The 27,469-nt window shown below is 38.4% G+C and overlaps 1 protein-coding gene and 1 non-coding gene across 2 annotated transcripts in view; one reads left to right on the top strand and one right to left on the bottom strand.

Moving 5' to 3' along the window:
* The window catches only part of CACNB2 (calcium voltage-gated channel auxiliary subunit beta 2), a 251,979-nt gene that overhangs the window by 184,800 nt on the left and 39,710 nt on the right, over positions 1-27,469 (bottom strand). The gene's annotated exons all lie outside the window — the stretch shown is intronic.
* On the top strand, positions 25,703-25,775 carry TRNAK-CUU (transfer RNA lysine (anticodon CUU)). Its single transcript has one exon. It is a non-coding gene; the product is annotated as a tRNA-Lys (tRNA).

The following is a 27,469-nucleotide window of genomic DNA, read 5'->3' as shown; positions in this document are numbered from 1 at the left end:
TTTAGGGAAACTGCAACAATCTAATCTAATGATTCTTGGCAAATCTGCAACCAAAAGCCCCCTTAACATTGTCACACTAAATGCTACCTTAAATTGAAGGTGTAACACGGCACCTAACCCAAGAATAACTACAAAACAGAAAACCCCACTAAAAGACAGAATATACTACCAAGCCAGTGAAAGATATTTTTTCCATGCTGTAACATTGAAAAAAATAGCTCTATGAACACAGCGATTCTTCTAATTTTGCATTTCTTGTGATATATTTTTGAAATGAACTTTTAGTTAGCCATTATCATTAAGACAATACCAAGGTTAATGTTCTCAGTGAATAATTTTATTTTTGCACACAAGGCAAAATGATAGCACCCTCAAAAAAAGGAGCTTATCAGATACATATAAAACAATATTCAAAATACTGGTACAGATACTTGGGGAGCAGGAAGAAACAGTGACACAGTGGTGACAACAGGTACAATAAACAAAGAAAGACTATAGAAGTGTTTTGAAGTAATCAGTGAGGTTGATTTTCAAATATTTAGAGGCAACTTCTCCAATATTGAAACAGCATGGAAGAAAGGACAAAAGTTTTTACCTGAAATTAAATGAACAGGCTGGCATGAAATGTTGAGTACAAATGAACTCTTAGAGGGTAAATGAGTGACACAGCTATTTGTATTCTCCTCAAGTGCTTCATTTCAGAGGTTATATAGACTGAGGGGTGGGAAAAGAAAAAGAGGCTGTCAGAAAATTGTTATCATTTACTTTGATTGGCTTCCTCAGCTAACCAGCACTGTCTGGGTAAAGCCTCTGCCAGCTGACAGTCACCCAAAGCTCATGGCCAGACCTTCCATAATCTGATCAAGTGACTGCCCAGGGCTAATGAGATGGATCTGAAGTGTTCAATGCCAGCAAGCTCAAGGCACAGCTGCCCCAACTACCTCAAATGGCATCGCATCCATTCCAAATAAGAGCAATGATGGAATAAAACCATGCTCAATCCTTTTTCTGGATGAAAAAGCCCACAAGACACAACCTCCCGCCTCAAAACCCCTCAAAACAAGTCACAGAGAAATGACTGTCCACCCTATGCTACCTTCAGGATCCTTTACAGATAAGTTCCATTAAGTTATTATTTCAATTCATTCACAGAACCACAGAACAATTGAGGTGCGAAGGCACCGCTGGAGGTCATCGAGTCCAACCCCCTGCTCAAAGCAGGCTCAGCTAGAGCAGGTTGCTCAGGGCCATGTCCAGATGGCTTTTGAATGGAGACTCCATAACCTCTGTGGGCAACCTGTTAAAGTGCTTGACCATCCCCACAGAAAAAAAGCTTTTTCTTATGTTTAATTGGAATTGCCTATATTTCAGTTTGTACCCATTGCCTCTTGTCCTGTCATGGGGCACCACTGAGAAGAATCTAGCTCCATCTTCTTTACTGCTTCCATTCAGGTGTTTATACGTATGGACACCCCTGAGCTTTCCCTTCTCTAGCTGAACAGTCCCAGCCAGCCCTCTCAGCCTGTCCTCATACAACACATGCTTCAAGCCCTTTATCAAGTTTGTGGCCGTTGGCTGGACTCACTCTAGAATGCCCATGTCTCTCTTGTCCTAGGGAGCCCAGAATTGGACCACGCATTCCAAATGTGTCTTACCACAGCTGAGCAGAGGGCAAGGATCACCTCCCTTGACCTACTGGGAGCACTCTTCCTAACACAGCCCAGGAGGCCTTTGCTACAAGGACACGTTGCTGGTTCATCTTCACTTGGAGTCCACCAGGACCCCCAGGGCCTTTTCTACAAAGCTGCTTTCTAGCTGATCAACCCCAGACTATGGGGGTGCATGGGGTTATTCTTTCCCGGGTGCATGACTTTGCACTTCCCTTTGTTGAACTTCATGAGGTTCCTGTCAGACCATTTCTCCAGCCTGTTGAGGTCCATCTGGATGGCAGCACAACCCTCTGATGTACCACCCACTCCTCCCAGTTTTGTAGCATCTGCAAACTTGCTGAGGGTACACTCCACTCAATCATCCAGACTATTAATGAAGAGGTTAAACTATTGGCTCCAGGACCACGCCTGGGGCACAAAACTAGTGACTGACCTCCAGCTGGTCTGGACTTCATGCTGCTGATCACAACCCTTATAGGCTGGCAGTTCTGACAGATTTCAGTCCACTTCACCATCCACTTATTTAGTCCATCATCTTGTCTATGAGGATGTCCTGGGAAACAGCTTGGAAAACCTTGCCAGAGGCAAGATAAATAGCATCCACTCTTCTCCCCTTGTCTTCTAAGCCAAACATGTCATCGTAAAAGGCTATCAAGCTGGTCAAGCCTGATTTGCCCTTTGTAAATCTATGCTGACTACTCCCAGTCACCTACTTGTCCTTTGTATGTTTAATAATGGTTTCTGAGAGGATTTGCTCCATCACCTTCACAGGGATCGAGGTAAGGCTGACCAGCCTGTAGTTCCCCAGATCCTCTGTCTCCCCCTTTATGAAGACTGTGGTTATATTTGCTTTCTTCCAGTCCTCACAAACCTTCCCCAACCACCATGACCCTTCAGAGATTATTAAGAGCTATTTTTCTAGGACGTCAGCTTAGTGGTATGGATACGCAGTGTAAACTACTATCCCTCAGAAAGGCCTCTCCCACTAAAATTTATACACACAAATATTTAGGTCTGATTTTCTCAGTTGCATCACTTAAAACTTTGTTTTAAGTACTTGAATGGATTCCTAAATTTACATCAAAATGTTTCGTTTGCTTCTAACTGTAATCTTCCTTCTAAAGCTTTTTAGGCCAAATTCTTAGTAGTTTATCTGAGTCAGCATTTATGAAATAATGTATTATTTTTAGCTAAAGGTTTTGGGCATATTAGTCAGTTGTTAAATAGATTAATTTACTCAGTACTATTTAACATTCTTTCCATGCAGCACTTCAGAGAAACTCATTTAAGATATTTTAAGCCACTCAGTTATCTACAAATAAAGCATTTTAAGCATCCATGCAAAACTGTATGAGTGGTCTATGGTGACAGAGAAATTGTAAGAAAAACATCTCAGATTTTTTGGCAGAATAAGCTGTTTCTGAATCTCTTGGTTCTGTGAACTGTAGAGAAAGTGATGCAGTCCCTCCCCCTCAAAAATCAAAACCAAAACAAAAACTTACTTTGCTTATGAAATTAGTGGTAAAAACCTATATGAGATTCTCAAAAACAGTCCAACTTTTACAAAGCGTTTGCTACATATTATGCAATGCATTACACACACACATACACAAAAAAAGAAGTATGAAAAATCTGGCTCTCAGAAAGTGCTGGAAATAACCTCGAGAATATGACTTCTCTCCCGTGGTGCCGTCATTCTCCACGTGACATTTTACTTATCATGTGCTGTACTCAATTCCTCCCAAGGCTTTTTGAGAACCTACTTTTGTTGATGTCCAACTGTTCCACTGCTTGAAAGAGCACAATGCCGTTCTCTTCAGCCAGCTGGTTTTTTAGTGGTATTCCAAATGGATATCCTCTACTGTATCAACCATATATAATCTGTATTCTCCAGGAAAAATCTAAGTAACTAAATTTAATATAAAAAATATGCAATACGAGCTCAAGACTTCTGCATTCAGTTAACATTCTTAAATAACAGTTTGCTGATCTAATCATTGACAATGAGCTTTTGCCAGCTATTGCTCCCACTTTCCTGTCTTCCACCAGTAATGAATATTGTTGACTTTCTATTAATGTTATAAACATCCTCTTCTCTGCAAGCCTTTCTCTGGAAAAGAATATGAGTACTATGGGGTCTTCATTTTAATTAAGAGGGCTTCATGCTGGCTGGCTTTACTTCAGAGCTGTACTGCTCCATTTTTAATTTATTTTTTCTTATAAAGCTGCTGAAGTTGCAGACAACTATTTCTCAATGTAGACTGAAAAAGAGCAAAATTCTTTTAACCTGAAATCTTTTGATTTAGTGATCTATTGCTATGCTATTTTTGCTAGCTAGCATGTATTAATTAATTAGCAATACTTAAAATTAATTAGCAATACTTAAAACCTTCTTGCTTACATCATCTATGCATACATAATTTCTGAGCAAAAATAAGTTAAATAATTTTAAAATTATCTTTTAATAAGGCAGTCCCTCATTGTTATCATAGTTGTTCCTGATAGAGGCACTATATGTAAACCTTACTGTGCCTGTTAATCTAGAGAGGTAACATAAACTGCAATTTTTTCAAGCTCGTTTTTCAACATGTTAAAAGCTCTCCAAAGACAGATAATAAACAATTTGCCTCAAATGTTCACTGACCTTGGTTTGTATGAATCTGTCAAGCTATCATACCAGCTATAGCTGTAGTTTTTCTTATACAGATCTCTCAGAGGATCTCAATCAGCAAGTCATAGTTTAAACTTTCTAGGAGATCAGTTTCAAACGAGTAAAATAAAATAAAACAAGTAAAATAAAATATTTCTTACAACATCAGGCATGAAATTCTGGGATTTGCTGCCACTGACAGTACCACTGGGGAAGAGGGGACTGGACATATTCAAGGACAGCAGATACATAAACTGATACAAATAGTCAGGGATACACCCTCTGACAAAACAAGGAGAACAAGAGACCTCATAAAGCCGACAGGCTCTCTCATACCCGCTCTAACTAGCATTATTTTTAATTACAGTTAGAGATAGACTACTGTGCTAGATGGACCACCGCTGTGATGCAGGAGGAGATTTTATGTGATCTGCTATCCAAGCTATCTAGTCTTCTTTAAAAGGATTTCCACTTACAGACTTATGTTGTCTTCTTTATGCCCCATCGTTCCCTTTGCCTGCAGTTCATTCTGTCTCTTATGATCCAGAAACATCAACTGTATTTCAACTTCTTTTCTTATGGTCCTCTACTTGTATCCATCATCCTCTGTATTGGCTGCCTGCTTTTCAGGTTTTCCTGTCAGACAAGTATTTGAGCACACCATGCTTCTATGTGGTATCCTCTCTTCTTTCCTCCCATTTGTCTACAGTCCTACTGTTTCCACCTGAGAACTCTAATTCTCAGGTATGTTCTGCCACCAGTTCAGGTCATACCATGCATATACAGATGTTATCAGAAATCTCATTAGCAACACACTTTTGGCAGCTCTACACCTAGTCATCTTTGTTTTCTCCTTCAATGTGAAGGTCATCTCTAATGCCATCTCAGACACTATCAGCTCCTCTCCCTAGTCCCCAGCTCAAAAGTCAAGGACTTGTCTCTCTCTCCTTAAAGACAAAGTGTGCACCACCTCCACTTCTTTTTCTGCTCCTATGTTTACTCACTCCTGTACTTTAGGGATTTATTGAACATATTCCAATAGTTAAATAATTTGCTGTATTGAATCTGTTAATATGAATACTATGACAACACTAACAAGATGTCCATGCTATTTTAATTTCTTATTATATGCAGAATGCTCTCTAGGCCACAGTTTGATCAATATGTATGATGGCCTTTCGCATAGCTTTTTAGATGAGATTTCTTAGGGAACAAAGCTTTATGTAGTTGTGTGATCCTTCCTTTCATCCAGCAGATCCTCCTCCCTTTCACCACCTCATCAGCTTCTGCACCTGTCAGTCAATTTAATTCAAATTGTGGAAGTTTCAAGGATATTTCGTTTCTACAGGCTTGGCGAGTGCTAGAAGGTGGATAAAATAAGAGACACCCAAACACCTGATAATTACAAAATTAAATTATAAACAAGCGTCACATGCTCTGCCAGGCCAATTATACTGTATCGTGCCTATATGTGTGGGAAATCACTACACATACAACTTTGAATCAGTCACAGCGCATGCTGTCACTTGCCTAGAAAGAATTATTGTCATTGAGATATGTAAAAGAAAAAAAGGACATATTACAAAAGGAAATCAAGCTTCTGTAGCTCTGCTGCTCAGAGAACAGCTACTTTTTTTCCTTTGGAACCTAAAAAAGATTGAAAGGAGATAACCTGTGTCTAAAAACCAACTTGCTGCAATGGTGATCATAACATTTTCCAACATTAAATATCACTGTTAATTTCAAATCCCCATGTTGTGGATAGAGATGCTTTTTTCCTGTTGAAAGAATTATTTTCCCCTCAACACCTCTCTTTAAATTTAGTAAAAATGTATTAAACAAGGTCAGCTTGAGAGCTTCCTCATTTGAAGAAGAAAAAAAATGGTAATGCTTCTATATAAAAAGCAAGAAAGAAAGAGGAAAAAAAATATTACATATAAATTATAAATTGGGGAGCTGCCTTGCCTGTGGCTTGGTGTAGCCCAGAGAGGAGACAGCAGCTGGACCACTGTCCAGAGCTTCTAGGGTTCACCACTGCCCCACACATTTCTTGTCTACTGCAGCTGTTCATAGCATGTATGCCATCGCAGGATACGGGAGACTGAGGAAACAGCTGTTGCAGAATTTCTCTGTTAATTGTATTTCACAGAAGTAAAGGCACTACAACATACAAAATTACAATTTAGGGCCGTATGAATTTCTATTTCTTTTTGATCTGGTTCTGCATCAGAACTAGGTGCAAGTGGAAGGGGAGAAAACAATACTTATACAGTCTTTATTACTCCTACCATGGACTCAGCAGCCTGCAAAGGTGCCTATAAAGCATACTAGAAGCAAAAGCACTGTAGATGCAGGTTTCTCCTTTCTCTGCGTTGAGGGACAATATCTGAAGAAGAATGATTTATTTTACATATGCTACAAGGATATTAGAGGAAAAACAGTCTGTAGTACATACAAGCAGAGGCCTAAAATTACATCTTTTCCTGAGAGATTTAAACAGGGCTTACAGTTTTTCTTTTGATTCTGAGGAGACTATTTTCTTAAAAAAAGAATGAATTGTCTAGTGTTAAACTCTCCTATACTTGCAGTCACTTATTTACTAAGCTTTTAAACAACATTAGAAGATAAAGTGCTTATCTGCATAAGCATATTATGAGTGGTTTCAGTTGCATCTGAAAATTATGCCAACTCATATCATAGAATATTCGGTGCAAAGGAAAAAAATACAGCAGTACTGTGCTATATTACTTTAAAAAAAAAAAAAATCGAGAAAATGAACTGTTCTGTTTAATTATAGCCGCTAGGTGGCAAGGTTGGCCTAAGAACAATTACCAGTAACTAAATAATTGCAAACTTGACTTTGCATCTTTCTGTTTGAATATAAAAGGGCTTATTAAAAAATGCCACAGAAAACAAAAAAAAAGTGTAAAATAATAAAAGGTCAGTAATCAGAAACCTATTTTATGATATTATCTGTAAATATTATTAAACTGCTTCACCTATCTATTAAAATTCTTAAAATACTGAAGGTAAAATAATTTTAGCAAATGTTCTTGAAATCACATGGAGAAATTGCTGCACTGGGCAACAATAAAAATACTGAATACAGATTTTAAGTTTAGAAAAGGATAACTATGAACACATACACTATCTGCTGACTTGACACCAGGCACAGTAATGCTATCTTTTGACTACAGAGGACACAGTACTCCTTATGTTTCTTGACATAAAAGCTGCTTTTCTTCCTTTCAAATCAGCACAGTCAAACTCTCCATATGGTTGAATTCCAGAAAATACTTCAGAAAGACAGGCAGTCTTTTAACCTTTTCTTGTAGTACTTGCTTCTCCTTAACCTTTTCTTGCTAGTTCTTAATTTTTCTCTTTATTTCAGAACATCTGCTTATTGAATCATGCTTCAAGTTAAATTCCAAGCTGTCTACTACATACACTTACACATCCCAATGTACTGGAATTAGTGGTACCTGCAATGAAAGTAATAGTGACATGAGATACACTACATTAGTTGATCCACAAACTCTCTGCGCAAACCCCATCTGACTCATAGGGGCACATGTTAAAGAAAGGAGTTTGGAAGAGCTTTCCTGTCCCACAGTCCCTGTAGGACTACGGAGCCATCACCTAATAAAAATCTACTCCCAGTATTAGTATCTCCCTCTTTTAAAAAGACTCATGGACTAGGAGCATGAAGTGCCCAAAGAGTGCACAAAGAGAGGAGGACCCTGGCTTGTTTTCTCATGTTTCATGGGACAAATTTGGCTAGCTCCAAGATAGGAGTATGGTGAACTCCACAGTCAAGGGCTTTTGACTTGACTAAACAACCAGTCAGAAAATTATAAACTTACTGTATTGAGCGGGTATGCTAATGGTAAGCTCTTGTCATATCAAGCTCAAGCTCTTTAAAAGCCACTGGGGCTACAGCATCGCATTGTCAAGGGAGGGAAACTGGAGAGGAGTGTGAGCGTCAAAGGGGAGCCAACCACTGCAGATACTAAATGCTTGACAGTTTTGATCATATTCTTTCCAGTAAAGGGGGAAGAGCTAATGCTAAGTATCAACACTATTTAGCTTGCATTTTCTTTTAAGTGAAAGTCAACAAAAAACATCTCACTCAGAATGAGAAAGAAAGAAAAAAGAATAAACCAGACCGAGAACGAGTCATTCCAAAGCAATGTGCACTGCCCTTTTGGAAAATTACCAGCTACACGCAGTAGATGTGGAATGTATTTTTGCCCAGTAGCATCCACTCCCACTCCTAGATGTGTGCCATTTAACATGTCAGTAAACCACTGATCACAGTGACGCAGCTATAAAATCTATGAGCTTCTGTGTCACAGGAGAGGTTAAAATAAACAGCCAGAACCACACTGAGTTTGAGTCCTACCTTGACCCCAGCTCAAATTGTGAAGTTTATAACCTAAACTGCTGCCCCTTTCTCTCCAGAGGACACTGCAAGGGGGGAGGAGGGGATGGACATGGAGGAACAAAAGACAAGCCACCTGCTAAGTACATTTGAGCAGTCCAGTTCTGGAGCACATGAGAGAGAGAGAAAGGTACTCTCACAGCTAGCTACCTTTGATTTTCAGCCCCAAAAAAGCAGGAGTCTAACAGGTCACTCGGAAGCAGCCTACAATGATGTCCACAGTGAGGGCTCAGCCTGAGCCCCTGGATATCAGGAGGGCTCCAAACCACTCACTCATGGCACCTCTAAGAGTGGGAGAGCTCACCATTTCCAACAGGACATAATCTTGCAAATCTTCTTCCCCAGAGAAACACAGGCTGATCGAGACAGACATAGACATACTGGAGGGAGTCCAGCCAAGGGCCATGAAGGTGATGAAGGGCTTGAAGCATCTGGCATGCAAGGAGAGGCAGAAAGCTGGGACTGTTCAGCCTGGAGAAGAGAACGTTCAGGGAGATCTTATCCATATGTATACATACCCAAAAGGAAGTTGTAAAGAAGACGGAGTCAGACTACTCAGTGGTGCCCCATGACAGGACAAGAGGCAATGGGCACAAATGAAATACAGAGAATTCCAACTAAATATAAGAAAACTATTTTTTACAGTGAGGGTGGTGAAGCACTGTAACAGGTTGTCCAGAGAGGCTGTGCAGTTTCCATCCTTGGATATATTCAAAACCCACCTGGACACAGCCCTGAGCAACCTGCTCTAGCTGAGCCTGCTCTGAGCAGGCAGTTGGACTCGATCTCCAGCGGTGCCTTCCCATCTCAACCGTTCTGTGATTCTGCAAACACTGAGTATGTAAAATTCCACAGAATTTTGCCCAGACTTAACTTGCAGCAGTCTTGTTGCTTAAAGAAAGAACTGACAATCTCAATTTCTTATACTACTTAATGCTCAGCATTTAGAAAACAATAGGAAAGTAGCGCTCTGCTACTTATGCATTTTAAATAATAAGCAAGGGCATAACCAGTTTAATTTTTATTGAAAAGAAGTCTGGCTCTCTAAATCTGTCCTTATTACTAACTGAAGAAGAAATGTATTCAAAAGACAATTACACGACACTTTACAATTGTTTTGTCAAGCTTTTATAGCTATTACGAAGACGCTGGAAAGTTTTAAGAATGTGCTGCTATGAAAACGTAAACATAAGCTACAATGTTAAAAAAAAACCATAACAAAACTTTCTTTTACAGTAGTTTCAGTATCTTCCAAAGCCTTCTTCAAGTATTCCCCCCCATAATTACCAAACTTCTCGGACTCTTGGAAAACAGCTGTCTAATATATTACTACTGAATTGTTCTGTTACTGATCGGTAAATCATAACATAAGGAACAGAGAAGTTCAAATGCAGCACAAAACACATTTCTTAAGAGATTCAGAGTACTCCATGAAATTCCCTGATATTTCTTTCTTACAAAACAAAACCCAATATTTTTTTAAAAAATACATATGCAATGAAAACCAACACAGTTACATGGACGCCATGAAAATGTCCCAATGGTTGCACCAAGTGTGCTTATCCGGGCTTGGCCGTGTTCCCACAGCCCCCAGGTACCCCATCGGAGCCCCTGGTGCCTGAAGATTTGGGGAACAGAAATAAAAGAGAGGGAGAAAGAGGGATAACCTGCTGCCAGTGACCTATGAGGAATTTTAAGGGACAACTGGGTGAAAAGTAGGAGAAGGAAAAGAGGCAGTGCTTGGAGCGTAGCAGCATGCAGTAGCAAAGTTTGGACTGGCTTCATAGCGGAGCAAGGTAACTTGCGCAACTCAGACGGAAACAAATTTTTTAATTATTTATTTATTTTTAATAAAGACTTACTTCTCCCCATTTTATTTTGGGCACTTCCAAAGGAACTCAAACCAAGCACCTTGGAGCTCTTCAGTGTCCAAAAAAGGCCACAGCATGTGAATGAACAAGAATTTCCAGATGGCACGTCTCGTGAACTCAAATAAGACATCCCTGGGGTATTAAGTAATGAAATTTCTACTTCCTCCAGCTACTTGTTGCCTGGAAGAATTCAGATGGCACTGAAGCATTTCACTGGAAATGAAAACATTTTAAACCTCGCAGTCCTACTTCACTTGAAACCTGATGTGGTGTTAGGAAGGCCTTGTCTCCTGAGACAGACTGCGTACATGATAACTTAAGACTGACTAATCTTGGCTTCTCTGTTTGTATGGTATATTGTTTTGATAACAGAGCGATCAGAAGTTCAAATAGACTGGAATGAGGGATGAGTAGAAGAATAGAGACTGCAGGTTTCATAGCTGTGTAATGTATATATGATAATGAATACAGCACACTATTGTGAAACGCAGCATATCCCAGCTACACATTTTTTTTCTCCTAGAGGCATAATTAAGTCAAAAAGTGTTACTAGTTGCAAATGAAAGTATGATATAGGAAACAAACTGTCGTGCTATGTGCTGCTAATACTTTTACATTCCCTTGTAGATGCCACTTCGAATCCTGAAATGAGGATAGAATCATAGAATCATAGAATCATACAGGTTGGAAAAGACCTCTAAGATCATCTGCAATACTTAATGCATTTTGGAAATAGGACTAAAAGCAAAATAGGACTAAAAGACAAAAATAACTTTCCATGTCCAATCTTATATCCTCCTGCTTTTCCACAGAAGATTCAAAGTACAGTTTACCTCACTTACAAAATGGTTGATTTAGACTATATCTGCGTATTGCTTTGGTTACGATAGAGGGAATAAATGATATCAACAAAGAGTGCAGCTGGATTCAGATGTGTTCCTGCATGGCATCAGGTATACTAAGTCTTGACACTTGGTGACAGGCTAAGCACCACTATCATACACCAAATGCTTAGTCCTGGACAACTACCAACTTGGTTTCACTCGCAGAATGGCATATAAATGATTCAGAAGGATTCGTCACGAATTCTCTTTGTTCGGGATCACAGACACAGGAAAGTTTGTACATCTTACGCTTAGCCAGGCCCTTCACCTTGTTCATAATATGTCAACATTACCCAACAAGTCAGTGAGCGTATTTTTGAGAAATCAGACATTAAAAAAAAAGATATTCAGAAGGGGAATTAATAAAATCTTTTAAAACTTTACATTTTTACACCAGGGATTGAAACTGGTTCTGAATTTATAGCTATTTCTCCTTCGAAACACAACTGTGGTTCCTAAAGGGGCTACTAATAATCAGCCTAAATATTGTTATGTTGTAGATACCTACCTGTTCTCATAATTATTTTAGAGGGAGCAAATGCCAAAGAGACTAAAGGAAAACAAAGTTAGAGGCTAAAATCTATACCTTAATACACTCCCTGATCTTCAGAGAAGTAAGCAGGGTGAACAGAAGATAGGAAGAAAGAGTTCAACACATCTTTCACATTTTGAGCAGCGTGACAGCTTGACATCTTTGCAGGGTAGGTGAAAGAGGATGTGCCTCACAAACTAAGTTGTCTTCCCTCAGCAGAATTAAAGACAGAAGTGACAGTGTTAATGAAGTGGCAAACAGGTCCACGTTGCGGAGAGAGATTCAGCTCGTGAAAAAGACACATTTCTCAACACAGTCCTACATCTTAGAATCACCAGGAACATTCCTTGCCATCAATGACTCATGGAGATGGGTATCTGTTACACCGTTCACAGGTGTCACGTTGTTGGCACTGCATTCATCATAAGGATAGCAACTTTCCGGCACCACAGCAACTTTCAAACTCACTGACAGGCTATCTTTTCAGTACCCAACTACCTTGTCAAAGAATAGAGAAAACAAATCCACAATTACAATTCCAATCCTGAAACATTTTTTTCCTTTTCTCTTTTCCCCTTCAGATGGCATGGGGCTTTTTTCCCACCAAGGGAAATGATAGCTGCAGCAATTAACTATATTCACAGTATAGGAAATCATTTTATACAGCTGCTGCCACACACACAATAGGCACAGAATGGTTTCAGCACCAAACAAAGGAGGAGGCACTTTTCTCTTGAATGAAGAAATTAGTTGTCAAACACGTTTATGGACTTACTGTTTGAATTTATATTGTGCGCCATCACATCATGTAGATGTAATTGTCGCTAGGAATCTCAACAGTATATTCATCATTTTTGCAAAAATACAGCAAACCAAGTTTTGCTTCCTGCAAGTTTGTTTTGTAATTTAGTTCTGTGTGCTATATCTCACACAAAAATTGTAAAAGCTGAGCAATGGTGGTGATGCTAAAGCTGGCTCAAAATGTCTCCTGAATTCTGGAATTAAACAAGTAAAAATATTTTTCTTTTCCCTTTTTTTAAGTTATATGTATATTTTTCCCTTTTCTTTCCTTAAAAAAAAACCCTTAGTTTAATCTTGTCTACTTTTTCAGCATCTAGAATGAGAATTTAGGTGTAATATTTGTCATACCTCATAATTTTCATTGCTCCCGATTGTGTGAAGTACTTCACAGAACTCAAACAGAGCAAAGCACATGTTCCAAAGAAATTAGAATGTAATTTTTAAAAGCATCACAAAGGGGAGAGAAAAACGTGAGGACAGAAGACAGACATTAGTCCAATCAACAAGAACTCTATTGCTAATAATACATAAAACACGTTAGTCAACAAATCAATACAAAGGCTGCTTAGTTAATATTCACAGCATGCTGAGCCATTAAAGTCAATTCCACAAAGAAAAAAATGATGGATTTAGATCTACAACCATTTTCGGCAAAGAAGCAATAAACATGTAATTTCAGGAGAAGTTTCATTCCACTTTGACTCAACTCTTCAACAGAGAAATTTTTGCTTCCAGAAATAGAAAGATATCCAATAACCATGCCACATCTTGTTTTCTACTGAAACAAATGTAAAAAAAACCCCTACCTCCACGGTTAATCATAAAGCACTATTACATCAAGTACCAAATGACTCTTAAAAAGAAAAAAAAGATTCCTGCACCACTGGCAATATTTTGCCTACAGTAAAAACTGACCTAAAACCTATTCCCACAAATCACGCAGGCATGATTTTGTGGTTTTGCTCTTAAGGTGCTATTTTGAGTCTAAGTTTTTTTAAGGAGAAAAAAAAATATAAAGTCTATTTCCAAGCTAACTTGCAACCAGACACTAGATGTCTCTCCCTGAAATGGCACCAACAAGCTCTTGGTCCTCTTCTTACCCTATAGTGTCATCCTGCAGTCCTACACCAACTTTACGGCAATATTCTCGGGGTTTTTACAAGCAAGTACAGCTCATCACAACTAAAGAAGCCAGAGATGTCTCACTTTTGCTGAAGAGGGATTAAGAGAGCTAGAAAGACAGTTAGAAATGGAGCAGCCTTCTTTAGGGTATAAAGGAAATCTCTGTAGGAAGTAGTCTTGCACATAAACTATAATGTCTATGCTTTTAACAAAACTATTAATTCAGTCAATAACTGAAATTTATTTATGCCACCATGGTGCAAGTAACATTTCTTGCTCAAGGACACATTATGTGTGACTTGGTAATAAACTGTGTCTTCTAACGGTTACTATGATTTTTCTGTTTTCCTTAGATAGCAGTGATCCTAAGCAGCAAGTCAATCTGGACTTGCAAAATAAAACCTTAAAGTTTTAAGAACAATCTCTGGATTACATTTTATAGGATACCAGATGAGCGTGGCCTAATTTAAACTTCCTTCCAAAAAAAAAAAAAAAAAAGGAAAGAAAACCAAGACTGCTGCGCTCTAACCTTTATAGCCAGCATTTTGTTGAGAGGACCACAAACAGGTGCATAGTCCCGCACATTAAGAAAAAATAGATTCTGTTCCTATGTGTTCATGCATCCATCTGCATACCTGCCTTCAATACCATCCATGTGGGCAAATATTTTAAGACAAAGATTGATTTTGGAAACAGCCCAAACCATAAACACAGCACAATAGTCTTAATAGTGTCCTTTAAAATGCAACCACTTAAAATGAAAAAATTAATATACCCTGATGTTTCCAGATGTCAGATTCTCAATATATCTTGGCTGACCAGGCTCAATTATCTAGATTAGTGGTCTTCCATTTTCATTAGCTCACATACAACAGTAACAACAAAAAGAATGAATGAGAGAGAACAAAAACATGTTTTACCCTCTGTTTCAGTTTTGACTATTACAGCAACAGCTTCAGACAGCTTTTCTCAATGCTGTAGTGTCTTAGGTGATTTAATTTTTAATTAAGCAGACTATTTAAGCAAGAATTTAAGTTTTAATATGAAGAATTATGCTGAAATGTGCATCTACTTTACTGTTAGAGGGTCTGCAATACAGTATTGACTCTTTAATGGCATTTATCCTCTCCTTTGTAAATATTAATAAAGTATTACTTTATTATAATAAATAAATTATTAATAAAGTATTGTGAAAATCCATATTATTGGAAAACGACAGGGCCCAAACCCATAATCCATACAGACTGTGACAGAAGGTTTCCATTCTCGCAGCAAAACACGTATGTGAAATACAAACCCTGCGAGTGCCATTTGTACATGTGTGTGTTGGAAAGGGTGCAATTTACAAGCCAGTTCCTACCACATGATAAATGTATCCTTCTCTCAAAGAATCAAGAATTGTGCTTTGCACTCATAGCTACGTGATCCAATGTTTCTTCAAGATGCAAAAAATTGTATTTTTTTCTAAACAAAGGCATGAGACCAAAACCAGAAGTTTCAATAATTTCATTTTAAGCTCAGTCACAAGAACAAACAGAAAGAGAAGTTCTAAAAAAAAATCAGTGAAAATTGTAAGTGCCATGACTATCTCCTGACACAGCTGCTCAGATGGTAGGTAATAGGCATATGTGCTACTCAACTTCAGCACTGCAAATCAGATTAAGAAAAAATTCAATTCACCATACTTAACTCCATATATTTATTATGCAAATGCCTTGAAAAAACTTAAAACAAGATGAAGTGTGAGCTGTGAGGCAATTAGCTAGGCTGAAGGAGAATTCTCATTTAACTTATACCAGGCTTAACTCCAAACACTTAACCACAATCAATGGAGTTATACTAATACATATATTTATAAATAGTGCAAAATACATAAACTGGCAGAGGAATCCAGATGTTTGCAAACCTTTACCTTCTTGCACTTCCGAAGAGCACACATAATTTCCCCAGAACTCCTCTTAACAGAACAAAGACTTTCTCTTTATTCCCCTTTACTGACAGTTAAATAATATTAAAGAACATTTTACATCTGAGAAGGGACTATCATTAAGTTTTCCTGTCTCAAAATGACTTCCACTTCATGACTCAAAGCCTCTCCCTTGAAACAACCCTACCAACGCCGTATACAGATGCACCCTGATGATACCATTTTCCTGTCTTAGAGACAGAACTGCGGAGCAGGTGGTTGACTAAGCTGCAGGACAAAACTAACATCATCTAAATGCTCCTTGCTATTTATTACTGAAATGATGCAGGAAAAGTGGAATGAGGATCTTGGAGCCTCTCTGGGGTGGCAACACTTGGGAAAAAAACAAAATCCCCATGAAACTCGCTTTACTTGCGCAGAATGTGCTGCTGGGGAGCACACCAGTGCTGCACACCGAGGTGCTATGCCAGCCCACCCCAACGGCAGCAACCCAGTTCCTGACCCCAACATGGCACAAAACTCCCAGGGGGCTGGTTAACCCCAAAAGAGAGACAAAGAGCCACCATGCTGCTGCAGTGAGGACTCCTCCTGACACCTCAGATGCGGGGCTAGCTTTGTTATTTTTATGCTGCACTGGCATCTCATTGCAGGGTGTGAGCAAAATAAATCCAATAGGAGATACTACTAAACTAAGTCAGATAGCAGGTAACTAATCACTGAAGATTTGCCATGGGTTGTAGATATCCTCACTAACCTGCTTCAGATGAGGCTTTTGTTCTGGATACAACTATTCTGCATGAAAAATAATCTGATCTTCATTTCAGAATAATGACAAGATTGGCATCTTCACCAAGGACTTGCTCATGCCATCCTTAGAGTATTTCTGGAAAATATAATTTTTGAAATCTGATGGAAACTGATTATTTTTTTTTTAGGTGCCAAATCCAACAAGGGGAACTGCAACATGGAAGTGTTACAAGTGTTACACACTACCCACACTGCATTTATTTCAGGCTGGCAGAAGGGTGAAGGTTGGAGGCCAGGACAGCTGCGCTCCAGCTTATTCACACTCAGCAGTCCCAATTGCCGCTGCCTTCAGGAACCGCCGGAAGGCTACAGCTGCAACTAGCAACTGCAGATTGCAAAACCAGCCTCTTCGGCTGGCGTAGCGGCTGCGCCGGGGCTCCCTGGAGACCTGAGGTCTCTGCCTTCAGAGGTTCTGGGTGCCTTGTACACACTCGTGCTCAGTTAGGGAGCGTGCTATGGCAAGAAAAACAGTTCTGCCTAACAGTGAGTTAACAGAGTTATTTTCTTCTAATATTAAGCAGTTAAAGAAAGCTCTATCTGCAGAATTTATTAAACTAACTTTGCAACTAATTTCTACCCAACTGTTGTGTATAACAGTTGGTGATAGAAAGCATTAATTAGCGTGTCACATTACTCTATCTGCCATTAGAGAATACTGATTGCAAGTTAACCATTACATAGACTATCACAAAAAAAAAATTCTAAATGACACTTTACACATAGCAGCTCTCTGCACACCATAGCAACAGGGAGAGACTGAAGTAAAATGGTCTGGTTTCTATAGCAACTATCACACAGACCATCTGTAATCAAAAGGAATCGTAGCAAGGGAAACAAAATGGGGGATTTTGCATACTGGAAAACTATTCATGTATTTAAAATATATCACTCCTTAACATTCAACTCTAGTGTTAAAATATTATTTAAGTGCAAGAAATTTACATAAGCTGCTAAAAAAAGTTTTTACTTAATAGAAAGCTAATTAAAATTCACCAGCTTTATCTCCCTAACTACAAATGACACCTTTATATAAAAGCCAATGTTTTTCAGACACCAAATATATATGACCCTCAAGATCCGTAATCCATGTGCTAATAAAGTATTTGGTTACTATTTTATTCTGAAACTCAAATACTGTAAGAGGGCTAATGGCATAATATTGCTTACTATCTACTATACGGAACTGCTTTTAGAAAGATACCATCATTTCAGACAGAAACATTTAACCACCCTGTTTCTAAACTATAAAGGCTCATCCAGTTTTTGAAAATTGGTTCCTAGTAAATCAAAGAAATTAGGATATGAGAACACAACAAAGGGAAAAAACCCCAACAAAGCAAAACCCTCTACAATCAGAGAGCCATCTGTGTCATGCAGTTCGTGTGCTGAATAGAACAATATTACATTAAGGCACACTACACATGAATGGAAGGTAAATTCAGTGTTAGCGATGCAAGGCACTCTCTTCTTTACCCTTCAGTATTTTAACTCCTGAGAAAATAAAAGGGACCATTATATCTAGATGGGGAAATACTTTTGTACTAAATATAATTTTTGGTGGAAATTAACTGGCTACAAATAGGTTTTTGATAAATTATAGAACCAGGAATCAGTGAACAAAAAATTATCAACATCAGTCCATTTCTTTTGCCTAGGAAAATGCTGATTTGCTGAACATCAATCACTCACATGCTGAAGGCAGGCATTACAGCCTCCTGGGTTCATGCAAAGCAGAAAGGGGGCAATCTGGAATAATCACAAAACCAATACTCTCTTCAGTATGGGGAAGGACCACGAAGGAACCACCATGTCAGAAGTTTATTCTTCACTAGAGTTTGCATGCCAGCTGCTTAAATCCACTTCCTCACCGTCAGGATGGACTAAAACACAGGTACTTATCCTACTACCTGGATGGTCTGTACGTCTCCCGGCCCACGTCCCCGGATCAAGGCAGCAGTACGGCTGGATGGCAGCGCTGGTGACTGCTCCAGCACACACCACCCTTCTCTGCTCTGCCTGAGGCACTAAGATAAGAAGAAACAGGTCTCTGGACAAGATGGCAGATGAGAGCAAACAATTATGGCCAAATATTCACCAAGCCTGCAAACCCACTCTCTGCCTGTATCCAAACAGCACTGGAAAAAGCACACAGGTTAGATAAATTGCTGTGGTAATGGCTGCGTATTCCCGCCCACCATCTTTCACACTCTTCAGACTTGGCAGAGAACAGCCCACCTAGGCGAGTTGTGCAGTTGGCCCTTCAGGTGGCACACGAGCTCTGCAGCGTCCAGTCTTCTCACACCGTAGGAGAAGGAAACAGACAGCAAAGTGCAATGGGAATAAAACAACCAAAAGATGAGATTTTAATCATTGAGATGCTTTTATTTTTACAGGAAACATAGGTTGTATTGGCACATAAAGCCAGAAGTTACTTGACTGAGTGCAGCTATAACAGAATTCAGAATGAGTCTTGTAAGAAGAGTTCAATTGAGTGGTAAAGAATGTCTTTCATGTTATAGATCTTCAAAATCCCTTTTGTAAAGATGTCTATATTTGTTTAGATGAGAGAGTCATCTCAGCACTCATGCAATCTTAGTTTGAACCTATAATTATCCTGAAAAATAACCAACAGCTGCAGTCAGTGTATACTTTTCTTTCACAGATTTAGGCAAAATTAAATAGATTTAAAACATTGTTTTCATAATTTTGCCCACAAACCCATTTGATGAGATTATCACATTACTGATGTCAGTGAACAATGAAATAAATGTTATGATGCTATACATCCTTCCTGGTAATACATATGTGAGGTAACAGCTTTCAAAAACAAATCCTCTGCCTTCACAAGTACGTTGAACTACTAACAATCCTTATTCTTCTTTAGCCAAAAGTCAAGGCCATACCATATCTTCCAATAGGTTTGCACAGCATACAAGGAATGGAAGCCTACAACTAAAAACACCCTCTAATTAACTCTGATACTAACAAATTTTACAAAACGTACTAGCGCTTATACAAGGAAGAAGTGGGGAGGCTGTGGGATGCTAAGGAGGAAGCCTTGCAATGGGTAGTCATTAACACCCGAAAGAGATAATATTCTTGGCTATGTCTCCATTAGCAATTATTCAGCACAATAGGAGTCATTCAGTAGATCGAAGAAATCGGTGCCAAGGCCCCTATAGGTCTCCACTATATGCAGAAAGGTTTTTATTTCAGACAAGATTTAGTCTGGTCCCCCTGGACAAAGTGTTTCCAGCACACATATGGTTCAACCATCGATTTGGATCCTACTGGAACCATAAAGGATTAGGGTACATTCGGGGCACACCTCGAGCTTCTGCTTTTCCATGCAGCTTCCACTTTAGTTTCCTATCTAAGGAATCTGCTTCATGCTTATCAAAACCATTCTATAATTAGGACATTTACTTCCATATCAATTTTTAAAGTATTCTCAACATATAAAGAAAGAAGACCCTGAAATCTTGCAATAAACTAGAGTTCACTTGTGTCTCTAATAATAGCATGCAAAATTTTCAGCACAAAGTCAAGGAAATTTATGAGTTTTGTTCAGTTTTGGTCTTTAGATGTGTTCAAACCTCACAGTGAAAGTGGGAACATGAGAGCAAATAGACCATCTATGGAGATAATGACAATTTGGAAAAACAAAACAAAACAAAACAAAAACCACAAAAAACCACACAACACACACATGCACATTTAAACCAACCTTCTTAAAATTATGTGAAAATATTTCATAAATGTTTAGTAACAGCATAGTGTTTGATCCAATTTGCTTTACAGTTTCAAAATATGTCTTACCAAGTTAATGAATGTTAATAGTAATTATATCCTCAGATACTCGCAGTACAGCAGAACTTCTTCCCTGCAATTGTATAACTAACATACAATTTATGATATCTGGGAATTCTATGCTGCTTTATCCACTATGACTTAATTGCTTTGGTGCTATATCTATGATAAACATATGTGCACTACCAGAGAAATTAAAATCTATACAATTTTTAAAATAGCATGCATAAATTTTAAACACAAGATAATCCTTTTGGAATAGAGATCTACTTCCAGCATAGGACAGTGAAGTAGAAGATGGAATCAAAACTATTCTTATTAGAAAGTTTGTCTTCATCTCTGACATCTGTAAAACTGCAGCATGAGACATATTCCATTTTAAATGACACTGCAGAAGGTCAGAACAATTCCCCTAACCTTGTCAAGGCTGGCAAGATTGATACTTGTTTTAGGTAAACTTAGTATCCATGTCATGTGTATTGGACTAAATATAAAATTCAGAGAGCAAGAGGAACAAACATATATTTAGAAATTAAAACTGGAATTTCATTTTCCAGACCAACAAAAGAGCAACAGTTCTGTATCCAAGAATATAATTCTGTAAATATTAACCAGTTCACTGTCTGTCATCTGATTGTACTTACAATTGATCTGCAACTTGCATACAATTGCATGGAAACTGAGTGAAAACATCATTAACCTCCTTGCTGGTCTACCCTTTATAACTATAGTAGAATTTCTTAGAGCTGTTTTATTTCCTGTAACTCTTTGAATTCCAAAACCATCTCAGCAAGTATACAAAAAATTTGTTGTAGTTGTTCATCTTCACCCTAAATATGCTAAATAACCATTTAAGACTAGCTTCTGCATATTCTTTTTTTTAATTTTAATTTATCTAAATTTATTTAAATAACATAAAAGGCTGTTTCAATATTCATTAGGAAACTTCTCATGTCTTTAACTTTTAACTGCAAAATTCAGAAGACACAACATATTTCACTGTAGTCAGAACCAGTTTTTCTTTCATCAGAGAATCAATCAGTCAATACAACTGTCAAATCATTTTATATAACCATTCTTGAAACAGTGATTTAGTGCACTAACCTCTACTTGTTGCAGCCTAATTCAGATAGAACTGAGTAATTGCCATGTTTTTGTTTATTCACTGTATTGAGAAACTTCATGAAATATTAAACAATGAAGGACGAAACCAGAATTCTGGAAGTGCATTTTTATGTATTTTTGTCCTTAAGCTTAGATATCTCTTAAGCTGGCAGCAACACTACAAAATATATAACATTTGGGGTCACTGAGAGAGTATGTTCTGAATATTACACTTATATGCAGCAAAAGGTTTATGCTCAGAGGATATATGAAAACGCAAAAAGAGGAATCCATTACACACACGCATATGCTGCTGGCCAGTACATGCAGCGGAATACATATTAGGAAAAAAATACATGCGTACTGGCAGTGCACAGTAACTTCAGTTCTGCCACATTTATCTCTTTGCTACTCTAATGCAAAAATGACAAAGATAAACATCCATATTCAAAGGGACATAAGCCTGATTGCTGAGCGGAAAAAAAAGACAAACTTATTTCACAAAGAAACTACGCAATTTACATTTTCAAAATGTTTCGGTTTTATTTAAATGAATAAACAACATCCCCCTGTAATAATTACGGGCACAGTACTCTTGCCATTAAAAGATACATATGATATATGATGCTTTTCTAACAATGATTTATATTTTAGAAACTATAGATGACCACATTTTCTATTTCCCTGAATACATGTTGATGAGATACAACAAAAACAAATTACCCAAATAGGACATTACTGTTGTTGGCAGAAAAACATTATAACTTATTCTTAAATAAAGCTATTGTACTTCCACTTTGAATATTATTATATTCTGAACCTTTTTTTTTTTTACTTTTAATATATGGTAGGAAATTTTAATGCTACCTTACTCTGCAAATAACTTACAAAGCACGGGCAATAACAATCATGAAGAGCTATCCCTTGTGTGACAAACACGGGGACACACAGCTGTGTTTCAGCAGCGATCATGAAGAGAGAAAGAATTACAGAAACCAGTTCTAGCAGCCTCTCTAAAATATATCCCTATGCACGCTCGTTTGTACTGTATTTTGCATTTAATGCTTTTCCCAGTTATTGCTGAAGCAATGACGACTTCTTATCCTCCCTTGCCTGATTCATCGGTCACTATCTTTGATTAATGTAATTAGCCTAGTTGAGTATATTTGCAGTCACAAGTATAAAAATAATTGAAATTAACCAAAGTGAACAAAAATACTTTAAAAAAATCAAAAAATAATACTGATCCTGTCTTTCTTCCATTTTTTTCTTTTTTTGTATGATAATTTATCCTGTTTATAGTTTTTTTAATGTGTTGGTCAAAAAGAAAAAAAAAAAATACCTAACTTTATATTCAACACATGAATCTATCATGCTCACACATCTGGAATAATACTTCTCTGTAATGTAATTCTGCCTTCTTACCGACTTTCAATAACACTTTTGAGCACTTTTTATCACTTTCAGCATGATTTCCAGAAGATGCCAATTGCAGCATGTAGCTCAACTTGATGGAGTTTACATTTGAATGCGTAGCATTTGACAAGAAATTAAATGTGAATTCTCATTAATTAATTGGCATTCACAGAATAGCGTGTAATAAATTTCATTGCCCATTTTTAAATATGCCTTTTTTTAGTGTTTGCTTTATATATGACTATGAAATCTCCTGAAGCTGGCCAAGAGTAGATCACCGGACACTGGTCTTCACAATCTGATTATTTGAACTGCAGAAGCAACTGCTGGCAGCCACTTTGTAGACCACCAAAGTGGTGTGCTTTTCCAATAGGTGAGGCAATTTTTTAATAACACCCAATAAAACACCCTAGAGATCAGAAATTCAGTCTTGTTTCTTGCAATCTAGGTCTAATGCCATCACATGCCAGCTGTGAAAACTCCCCTTGAAGGTCTGATACCTTTTAATTCAATCTCCTTGCATGGTAAAGAGATACCCCTCTGAACCACAAGAAAAAGAAGGTTTTTCATTAAATTTTTCAGGCAAAACAGGATTTTTGTGGCTATATTTTGAAGGGTCGGTACAAAAAACAACATTAAATTTGCTGTATTAATAAACTAGAACAATATAAGCTGACTCTCCAACCATTTATTGCTAATAGCAGGTGTAGTAAAAATTTATCCTAAAGTGTCATGCAAGACTTTAACAAACGTCAGAGACTGATTTGTTAGACACTACATAGACGTAAATGATACAATGCTGGCCTTAATGGACTTAAAATCAAAACTATTCCTAGTATTTCTACAGAGAATGACATTAAATCTGCTTGGGAGCTCACAGCTACAAAGTAAAACAGAGTAGAAATTAAAAGCATTTGGACATTAGTGGATCACACAAGGTTGGGGGGGATACGACTGACCCAATTTCCATACCATTAAGAGAAGCAGTCTTCAGAATAAATAAAATACTCCAATATGACCTGCTTTTATATAATTTTCCTTCATTTTCATAATAAGTCAAACCTACCACAACACCTACTGTCTTCATTAGTACAAAGTAATTTTATGCACTCAAGTCAGACTGAACATTTGAGCTTCACAGTCAAGCGCTCCATGGCCAGTGTCTTAATCTTGTCAAGTCCCACCTTTATATAACCATAACAAATATCCTGTTATGTCAGACTTGAGAGACATTATTAGAAAGTTTATTTTAACAGTGCTTGGACACCAGCAAAATATTTATAACAGATAGCTTTGGTAGAGCAAATTCAACAGCCAAATTACTTAAAGAGGACATGCAACATGGGTTAACTTCTATATTTATATCATAATGCATTATTATTTAGAAGCTATTATTCAAAAAATTAACAGAAAGTAACACAGAAAAACTCAAGTAATCTGGCCTGGCAACGATTTTAAAACTTCTTCTGAAAAATGCGGTTGAAGGCCATCTAGAATTTTTATCTGTTTCTTCTTGATATACATGCTTACACACATTTCTGCTAGATTATTTTTAAGAAAGAAAATATAAACTTGATAAAAATATCAAATACACACACACATCATTATTAAAAGGTGTTACTTGAAATTGAACTACTGTCGTCAAAAAATACAACAAAAATTAGTATCTTCTCATTGCCATTCCCTTTTTCCATTTTACAGTCCAGAGGCTTTCTACACAGCAGAGGATGGGTCTAAAGTGCCCAGTAACAGCACGATGTCTGCCTGCTCGTGTTTCCCCATGGCAGGCAACGGCAAGAAAGACTAGATACTACTGCTCTGGCCAGCCATATGTAACTATCAGTAGAAATCTATACCTCTCCCTAGAATCACATGAATAACGCATTAGCTGCCTAACCATGTAGGGTTTATCTTTGAAAACACAGGCTAGGTCTCAAACAGCACTCTCATCAGTTTTGTCATACGGTACCCAAAGTACTGCAACACTAGGTTTCTTCTGCTGTTCTAAAAATATTTGCTTAGTGCTTCTAGCTATGACTATCTCCTGTTAGAACATTTTCGTTGTGAAAAACTAGGGTAGCAGAGTCATTTTTTTAACCCAAATAATTTTTTTTCCAGATAGATTGGGTGTTTAGTACTCTGACAAACAAATAATATTCAATAAGAAAGCAAAGTGCAAACAATTACATTTCAGTTTAAATATGTAGCCCAGACCCATGACATATCTAATACGTGAACGTAAGAATGGCTAAATGGGATCCGACCAGTTCAGTGGAGCTAATGGCAGCTTAAACCAGCAAAACCTACATTTGTCTGTCGTGGTTTAACCTGGCAGGCAGCCAAATACCACGCAGCTGCTCACTCACTCCCCCCCCTCAGCAGGACAGGGAGAAAATCGGAAGGGTAAGAGTGAGAAAAACTCGTGGGTTGAGATAAAGACAGTTTAATAGAACAGAAAAAGGGAAAATAATAATGATAATGACAAAATATACAAAATGAGTGATGCACAATGCAATTGCTCACCACCCGCGCTGACCGATAACCAAGTAGAGATCGGTACTTCCTGGATCACGCCTACCATTCATATACTGAGCATGACATCACATGGTATGGAATACCCCATTAGCCAGCTGGACTGGCTGTCCTGATTATATTCCCTCCTCTCTTGTGTACCTAGCTCAGTCGGTAGAGCATGGGACTCTTAATCCCAGGGTTGTGGGTTCAAGCCCCACGTTGGATACTGTCCTGGTTTTGGCTGGGATGGAGTTGATTTTCTTCCTATTAACTGGTATAGTGCTGTGTTTTGGATGTAGTGTGAGAATAATGTTGGTGACACACTGATGTTTTGGTTGTTGCTAGGTAATGTTTACGCTAGTCAAGGACTTTTCATCTTCCCATGCCCTGCCAGATGTGCAGGGGGCTGGGAGGGACCGTGGCCAGGACGGCTGGCCCAGCTGGCCAATGGGCTATTCCATACCATAGGACGTCATGCTCAGCATATAAGGCTGGGTGAAGAAGAAGGAGGGGAGGTGTTCAGAGTGATGGCGTTTGTCTTCCCAAGTAACGGTTACGCGTGATGGAGCCCTGCTTTCCTGGAGATGGCTGAACACCTGCCTGCCGATGGGAAGTAGTGAATGAATTCCTTGTTTTGCTTTGCTTGCGTGCGCGGCTTTTGCTTTCCCTATTAAACTGTCTTTATCTCAACCCAAGTGAGTTTTCTCACTTTTACCCTTCTGATTCTCTCCCCCATCCCACCCGGCGGGGGGGGTGAGCGAGCGGCTGCGTGGTGCTCAGTGGCCGGCTGGGGTTAAACCACGACAAGTCCTTACGCATTTCCCCATTACAACCATCGCATTAGAGCAGTGTCCCTGATTCCCTAAGCTCCCTCATATGCCAAATCCCCATTCTTAGCGGCACCACAGTGCTCCCAGTTTCCACCAATATCCTCTCCTACCTCTGCAAGGGCAAGCTTCTGAAGAGAGCAGATGTCCTGAAGCTACACATGGGCTTGTTGGCCCACAACAAGCTTCACATTTACTGACCATCCAACCTGTCTGCGCACTGTGGAACCATCCATTTCTGTCTGCTTCACAGCTCCCCCTCTGTTTGTCACAAAGTCAGCATAAAATTAACATCTTTGGGATCTCCACTGCTCTGCCAAATTTGATGAAATAAACCAATGAGTTTGCAGGAAAAGGATAACCAACAAAGTGGACACTTCACTGGTAGGTTGATCTGAAAATTCTAGGACACAATAAACAATGACGGAGATGACTCACGTATGTGGAACTTGGCCTGATTAAATTAAGTTTGTTTAAGCCAAACACACAAATCTATTTAAAAAGGGGGGGCTAGGTAATAGTAGAATACCCAGGAAAGCATCACTCTAGAAAGGATCATGAACAATACTGGTTTCACAGAAAGTCTCTCTGCAGGTCTGTAGCTTAGAAGGTCAACCTGATCTTTGAACCTATAAAGGAATGTCAGGAGAGAGCAGGTAGGTGGTGTTACAGTATTAGTAAGATTATTACTGGGATAATACGTGCAGGACAGGTGTCCACACATCTTTTAGGCTGATGTTGAAAGCTGTAAAATTTTAGAGAAGTGCTAGCAAAATGACTTTAGGCATATTAAAGCCGTTGAGTCTGTTTATTGCAGCGAGAAAGTTAAGAGGTGACTTGAACAAGGATTACACATAAGCTAGAGCAGGAAGGGCTTCTAACAGTAAACAGGTCTTTAATCTAGTAGAAAACGTCACAACAAAAGCAAAGGATTAGAAATTGAAGCTAGACAAATTAGGTGAGAGTAACTGCATTTTGAACAGCCTTTAAGAATAAAGGTAGATGGCACAAATTTTAAAAAATGGGAAAGGCTATTGGAGGGGAGGGGAGGAAGGGGGAGAACAAAGTGGATGAAGGGTTTTTTTTAGCATTA

This window comes from Calonectris borealis, chromosome 2 (genome assembly GCF_964195595.1).
Source record: "Calonectris borealis chromosome 2, bCalBor7.hap1.2, whole genome shotgun sequence".
In the NCBI taxonomy this organism is placed as follows: domain Eukaryota; kingdom Metazoa; phylum Chordata; class Aves; order Procellariiformes; family Procellariidae; genus Calonectris; species Calonectris borealis.
Note: the sequence above shows the minus strand (reverse complement) of the source record. Positions and strands in the feature narration are given on the sequence as shown.